Source organism: Arachis ipaensis, chromosome B01 (assembly GCF_000816755.2).
Source record: "Arachis ipaensis cultivar K30076 chromosome B01, Araip1.1, whole genome shotgun sequence".
Classification (NCBI taxonomy): domain Eukaryota; kingdom Viridiplantae; phylum Streptophyta; class Magnoliopsida; order Fabales; family Fabaceae; genus Arachis; species Arachis ipaensis.
This window is the reverse complement of record NC_029785.2, coordinates 110001675-110008863: the sequence shown is the minus strand read 5'-3', so window position 1 is coordinate 110008863 and position 7189 is coordinate 110001675. Positions and strand designations below refer to the sequence as shown.

Below are 7189 nucleotides of genomic sequence, written 5' to 3'. Positions count from 1 at the left end.
ATTATTTGAGTATTATGCATTAATATTCTATCATGATATATTATATTATATTAAGAATGGCGCACATGTCGAGTCCTGTAACAGACCAGACCACCTGCTAGCACGATATTGTTCGCTTTGGCACACAAAACCTTATGGTTTTGCTTTTGACGATAGGGATGATAGCCGAAACCCCCCACACCCACTCGTCAAAACGCGTCATGCTAGGGAGAGGTATCCACACCCTTATAAGGCATGCTTTGTTCCCCTCCCAAACCGATGTGGGACTTTACAATCCACCCCCTAAGGGAGCCCAGCGCCCTCGCTGGCACATCGATCCGGGCTCCGGCTTTGATACCATCTGTAACAGCCCAGACCAACCGCTAGCACGATATTGTCCGCTTTGGCACACAAGGCCTCATGGTTTTGCTTTTGACGATAGGGATGATAGCCGAAACCCCCCCCCCCTCCACACTCACTCGTCAAAACACGTCATGCTAGGGAGAGGTATCCACACCCTTATAAGGTATGCTTCGTTCCCCTCTGCAACCGATGTGGGACCTTACAAATGTAAGACCCAGAATTTTTGAAGAGTCTTATTATGAGCTGATTTCAAATTTATTTATTATTAGAGATTTCACTTTCAGAAATTATTTCATAAAGAATAATTAAATCAAGTTTTGATAATTAAAATGAAGATTTCACTTAATTTCATAATTATTGAGTTATTTTCTATATTTAAATTATAACGTTAGTAGTTATGAAATAATAAGAATTTTATATGATTTGGACTAAATGATTAATATTTTAAAATATTAATACTACTATTTTGCAAAATAAAGAAATTAATTATAATATTTTTAATTTTAGGATTTGAACATTTTATTGAAAATAATTTATAAAATTGATTTTATTTTTAGGATTTGAACATTTTATTGAAAATAATTTATAAAATTGATGAAAAATAGTATTTTTATACATTATTATTGTTGGATTAAAGTTTATTTCTAATTACTAGATTATCCCTATTTTTATTTGAAATTACTAAACTAACCCTAACCCTAATTTTTTACACAACACTCTTACCCATTTCTCCCTAGCCCTCAACCGCCGAAACCCTAACCTAGTACCCTTTCCCCAACCCATCAGCACACATGAAATAGAAATCAGAAAGGGAGACCGGGTCAGAAGGAGAGAAGGAGAGGGAGAAAGGCTTGGCGCCGCCGGCTGGGTACCGCTGCCGTGACCGCCAGACTGCTGCACGCGAGGATCCCATGCCACCATTGTCAGCGTCGCCCAACCTTGCCCATGCTGCAGCGCCTCCTGTCAGCCGTTCGTGGAGCTACGCGATTGAAGAGAGGAGGAGGAAGGAGACCCGTGCACTGTCGGAGCCCGCTTCGTCACCGTCGTCGAGGTCCTTATCATTTCTGTTATTGGAGGTCTGTGAATAGAGGGGAGACCCGCGAGGAAGGAGCCTTCACCATTGCCATTCCATCATTCCATCTTAGCCCGGCGTCGCCATCGTGCCCTGGAGCCATTAATGGAGGACGCCACCGTCGCTTGAGAAGAATCCGAGTAGTGAGAGGGAGCTCGCGGAGAGAACACGACAGCCAGAGAGGAAAAGCAGCGTTGCTGCCATCGCTGCTGTCACCGTGGTGGTCGTCGACGATAGGGCTCGCCATTGCCACCATCTGAGCTCACTGCTGCTGATGATGGTAAGCCAAACCGCCGTCAAAAAAGGGTTCAGGCCGCCGCAGGTGTCGCTGTCGGAGAAAGAAGCTGCGTTTCTGGGTTTCGGATTGTCGGGAGTGGTTCTGTGACTTTCGGGACCACCACCGAAGCTTCGGGCCGAGCCTTTGCCGCCAGGAACGCCCCTGCTGCCACCGAGTTCCACCGCCAGTAAGAGTTTTAATTCTGATTTCTGTTCTTTCGAAATTCTGGGAAGATTATTGACACCGCGTGGTTGTACAGCTGCTATTATCAAAGATTCGGGCCGCCGCCGTCACTCGAAAATTATTGACGAAGCAGCTGCCGGGTCGATTTGGAGTTGTGACTGCTTCACTTTGTTAGTTCAGTAAGTAATTTCTATTTCAAAAGCCCTGCGTTAGTGTTCTATTCTGTATAATAAAGTATTTACGATGTTAATGATTCTAGGAGTTCGAATCCGAGTTTACTTGTGGCGTTTGGAGTTGTTTCTGCTTTTGAAAAAGCAAGTGGAGCTGAGGTTTTGGTTGTCGTCAATTCGGGTTGAGGCAAAAAGAACTATGTGAGGAATTTGGGCTGTGGTTTTGTGTATTAAGGTAGGGGCCTTTTCAGAAAAATCACATTTTATGAATTAGAATTATTATATATGGATATTGTCATGAGAAAATATATCTTTGAGTGATTGTATAAGTCTTATGTAATTATTGGTTGTCTTGGATGAATATGAATGCTTGATTGGCTGGGTTGTTGTTCGGTTTTGTGAAACGGACAGTCCTTAAAATGCTTCTTTAAAGTTAATTTGTAAAAGCTTGAAATCGAGTTTATCCTGTTAAGAATTGATTTGAATTTGATTTGGTATTCTTGAAATCTGAACACGATGCATCTTTGGAAACAACTTGATTTTGAATTGATTTGGTTTTGAGCCCCTTGAAGAGGGTTGCAGAATTGTTTAGTTGGGACCCGGAAAGGGTGGCAAAGTCCATGTTTTAGGAGAGATGCTGCCGAAATTCCTATAAAATTCGAGTCTTTATTTGAAATGTGATTTGGAAAATTATGTGTTTAATGCCTTTACTATTTTACTTAGAGAATTGTGAATTTAAGACTTTTTATTATCTTTACTTGGATCAATTATGAAAGCGATGAAGCTACGCTTTGAAAAGAATTATTGAAAAGAGAATTATGATTTCTCCTTATTTCCTAAGAAAAATAGTATGTCTTTGGGTGCAAGTCATTCGAAAGAGAATTATGCTTTAAGGCTATTTTATAAATATTAGTATTAAATTAAAATTAATTTTCAATTAGTTTATTACCCTAATTTTATTAAAATTACTAAATTATCTAAAATTTCTAACTTCATACGCGAAACCCTAATCCCCAACTTGAACCCGCACACACGTAAACACCCCCACCCCCCCGGGGGCCGTTCCACTACTTGTTCAATCTTCAATTAGCCACATTCAGCCTTCCATCACCGCTTCCCTTTCTTTCAAAATGTTAACACCCAGCAACAGAAATCCAAAGAAAGAAAGAAACGAGAGAGAGAGAGAGAGAGATACGAGAGTGAGGGAAACAGAGGAAGGAGAAGGCTGCTGCGCCGGCGTCGCGCCTCACCGCCGTTCAGCTTCCTTCTGCTCACGTCTGGGGGAAGCCGTTCGCGCTGTCGCCGTCGAATTGGGCTTGTCACTGCCGCTGCTACCGAGCCGCCATCGATGCAAGGAACCGCACGCGAGAGAGGGAGGAGTCGTCGAGGGAGAAGAGGTAGCGCAGAGGAGGGAAGCGTTGCTGCCTGCGCCGCCGCCTTGCCTCCATCGCCGCTGGAGCTTCATTGTCACCGCCGTGGTTGTCGTGGTGTGCGGGCTTCGCAAAGAGAGAGAGACGAACGCGAAGAACCAGGGTAGGAGCGAGGCCCTATTCCATGCCGCCATGCCTTCACGCCGTCAAACCACCACCACCACTGCTAGGGTTTGACTCCGTCATGTCCTGTTGCCGTCGGAGTTAGCCACTATTAGAGCTGTTGTTCTGCCATCGTCAAACTTGAAGGAGGACGTCATTGCTGTTGTTGCCGGTAGCACTATTACTGTTCTGGTTCTGGTCTATTCTTTTATTTAATTCTGTTTCATTTACACACTTCAATTTGTCACTACCATGCTTGTGAACGATTTGATTTAGTATATTCCTTGTCCTAAATTTCTAGAGTTGTGTTTGCTCTTGATTTCTATTCAATTCGAATCCTTTGTCCTGGTGCAACCATCGTCGCTGCCTTAGGAAATTGACACTGCTGCTGTTCTGGTTATGTTGGAATGCCGCCGCTGTTGCAAATTTAGAACAAAAGAGGGTTTGTCATGTTTAATTTATGAGTTCGACTAGCTGAGGTAGGGGATTTGTTTTGAAAAATAAATGTTTTAAGTTATGAATGCCAATAAAATTAAATGAGTAACTGCAAATGGTTTATGGTTGCTTTGTGCGAATAATTATTGGAATTGAGTTGAATCATGGCTGTAGTTGGTGATTGGTTTACTGATTTAATGTAGTAATTATTGATGATGTTGTGTATTTTGAAGTTATACTTGCTGCTAGTACTTGTTGATGTTGATTTTGTGTATGAAATGTTGCTATGGCTGCTGGAAATTGATTTGATGAATCAGAACTTGAGATATGTTGTTATAGATGGGATGCTGAAGAATAGATGCTGTGATAATATGGTTACGTTGCACCTATGATATGAAATTGTGATATATTGAATTAAGAGTTCTTGAGCAACTTTGGTTAGTCAAAAGAAAGTTAGAAATGTGGTTTTAGATGAATCCTAGGCTTGAATATAGGATTTGGTATGTGAGGTTGTTGGAAATATGTTGTGCAGAATTTCTGCAGAAATCTGCATAATTGGCAGCAGAACGAATGACTTTTTGGGAGCAGTCCAGACCTAAGTTTTAGATAAAATTATTTTTCTGTAAAACTTTAGTGTGTCCTGAAAATTCCATAAAAATTTCAGGTAATTTGGCCAAGTGGTTTGGAAGATATGATTTTTTGAAGTTTAGTAGTTGCTGCAGATTTTTCTAGTTTTCTGGTTCTACAGTACCAACTTTCAGACGCTATAACTTTCAAATTTAAACAGAATTTTGAGTTGATTTTAAAAGGATTTTAAAGATCTATCAGTATATTTTAAGTGAGTACAAGTTTCATGTTCATATCTATTTTTTAGACTTAGATAAGTCATTTGGAAGGTCAGTTGTTTGCTAGAAACTCTGAACTGGTTTATGAAAACAGGGTTCCACTTCCAATTGATAATTAATTAATCAAATAAAGTGATATGAACCTGATACTTATGGATTCTGAAACTTAGGGATGTTGACTGTAATCTCACCAAAATTTAGAAGCAACGGATTAGAATTGAAATTATTATGGAATTTATAAAAAAACATGGCTGCTGTCTGTTTTCCGAATTTTTGTACATGCAACAGCAGAATTTTAAAGTTTGTATAAAATTCAATTGTAATCCAAATTCAGTAAAATCTAACTTAAATTGATTAAGATCTCTAGAGTTACCTTACCAACATGGGTTTAGATTAGACAAACTTAGAAAATGAAAAGGAATGTAAGTTGACCCTAAGAAAGGCTAAAGTTAAAGACAATGATATTGAGAGATATAGTGAAGGAAACTAGGCCCTAAAAGGTAATCCTAAAATTACTTATGGTTTTAATACATTTTTCTAGATGATTCCTATTTTATTAGTATAGTTTAATTTGTATATGGATCTATTTATCACATTTTACTTGTGTTATAGTTGAAAAATGACAAATGTCCTATTATTTGGTTTGATAAATTTGGTTGTGTATTGGCTGGACATAAGTTGTGAATTGGTTGTTTTTGTTGGAACCGTAAACGGTGGAAATATCCAAGTTTTAGGGGGGGGGGGGGTGGTTCTGTAAAAAAGTTTCTAAACATTTTGGATAAAACTTAATGGATAAAATTATAGTTAGTGTTATATCTTGTTTCTAATCTTTTGTTTCGGATTTTCTTATCTATAGGAGTGCTGAAATGGTGATCACATGCTACCTTGAGGGCTCAAGAATATTTTGATTCATAGAGAGACTAATCTATGTTAGAACTTTTAACTTTAGGTTGAACTTATGCAAGACATATAACTTGTAGAACTAATCAATGTACTCACTAATGTTATTTTGTTTTAAAACAACTTTAGCTAAATGAGGCATGTTTGAATTATGTATGTTTTTACATATTATATGAATGTAGACTTACTTATTAGAATAGTTAATATATTAGTTAATTTAAAAAATAATTTAGTAAATTATGCATAAATTTGTATTAAAAAAATTGTTACAAAATAATTAATTTGCTTTTGTAACTAAAGAAAAAAAAGTTACAAAATCAAGTAACATTTTGTAACAAAATTTTATGATAGGAAAAAAAAATTGTCACCAAAAATACTTTGAAGACAAAATTTGTTACCACTTTTGTAACGGCTTTCGTTTTTTTGTATCAGAAAAATTTGTTACAAAATACCACTTTGAATTGTAACAGTTTTATTTTTTGTTACAAAAACTTTTTGTAACGGGACATACTGCAACGGACCCTTTTTTGTTACAAAAACATTTTGTTTCAAAATTTCGATTTGTTGTAACAATTTTTTTTGTTACAAATATTGCTTTTTCTTGTAGTGATATGTGACCACGAACAAACTAAGTAGAAAATAAAAGAGTAAGGTAATAGGAAAGCAAACTATAATGATAGAGACTTCAAACGGAGGTAGTAACTCTTCTCAATATCCAATCCAAAAGCGTAAATCTAAAAATCTAAGAATGCGAATAACCCTAGAGGAAGTAGTGTTTCCTCTCCATAATTCCAAAAGCATAAATCTAAAAATCTAAAGTGAATTTGAATGTGTGTTGAGTCTCTGCCTGTCCCCTGGCTCTGGTCTGCGTTTTTGGGCCAAAATATGTGTCCAAAACCAGCCCAAAATCGCCCCTTGCGAGTTCTGATTAATGCAGCACGTCGTTCTGTCATGCGTACGCGTCGGTCAAGCGTATGCGTCGATGGTCTTCTGCGCTTGTGACGCGTATGCGTAAGTCACGCGTACGCGTCAGTCACGCGTACACGTCGCTGTGAAATGCTCCAAGTCACGCGCACGCGTGAGCTATGCATGTGTGTCGATACTCGCTGGTCATCTCCTTTGTTTCTTGTGTTCCTCCCATTCTTGCAAGCTTCCTCTCCATCCTTTAAGCCATTCCTGTCCTATATAGTCTAAAAACACTTAACGCACGGATCACGACATCGAATGGTATAAAGGGAAATTAAAAAGTAAACAATTTAAAGGCTTAGGAAGCAAGTTTTCAATCATGGAACAAAATTAGGAAGGATTTGTAAAACCATGTAATTTGTATGAATAAGTGTGCAAAGAACTAATAAAAACCACTCAATTTAGCACAAGATAAATCGTAAAATAGCAGTTTATCACTAGGGCTTGCCACTACCACCATCTGAGCT

General features: G+C 38.3%; 1 protein-coding gene across 1 annotated transcript in view; it reads right to left on the bottom strand.

Annotated features, from left to right (window-relative positions):
- The window catches only part of LOC107633662 (protein NRT1/ PTR FAMILY 2.11), a 13695-nt gene extending 9964 nt beyond the window's left edge, over positions 1-3731 (bottom strand). The window contains exons 1-2 of the mRNA XM_016337269.2: positions 3718-3731; positions 2233-2241 (exon numbers count right to left, since the gene is read on the bottom strand). The gene's annotated coding sequence lies outside the window, so the exon portion shown is untranslated. The remainder of the gene's footprint in view (positions 1-2232; positions 2242-3717) is intronic.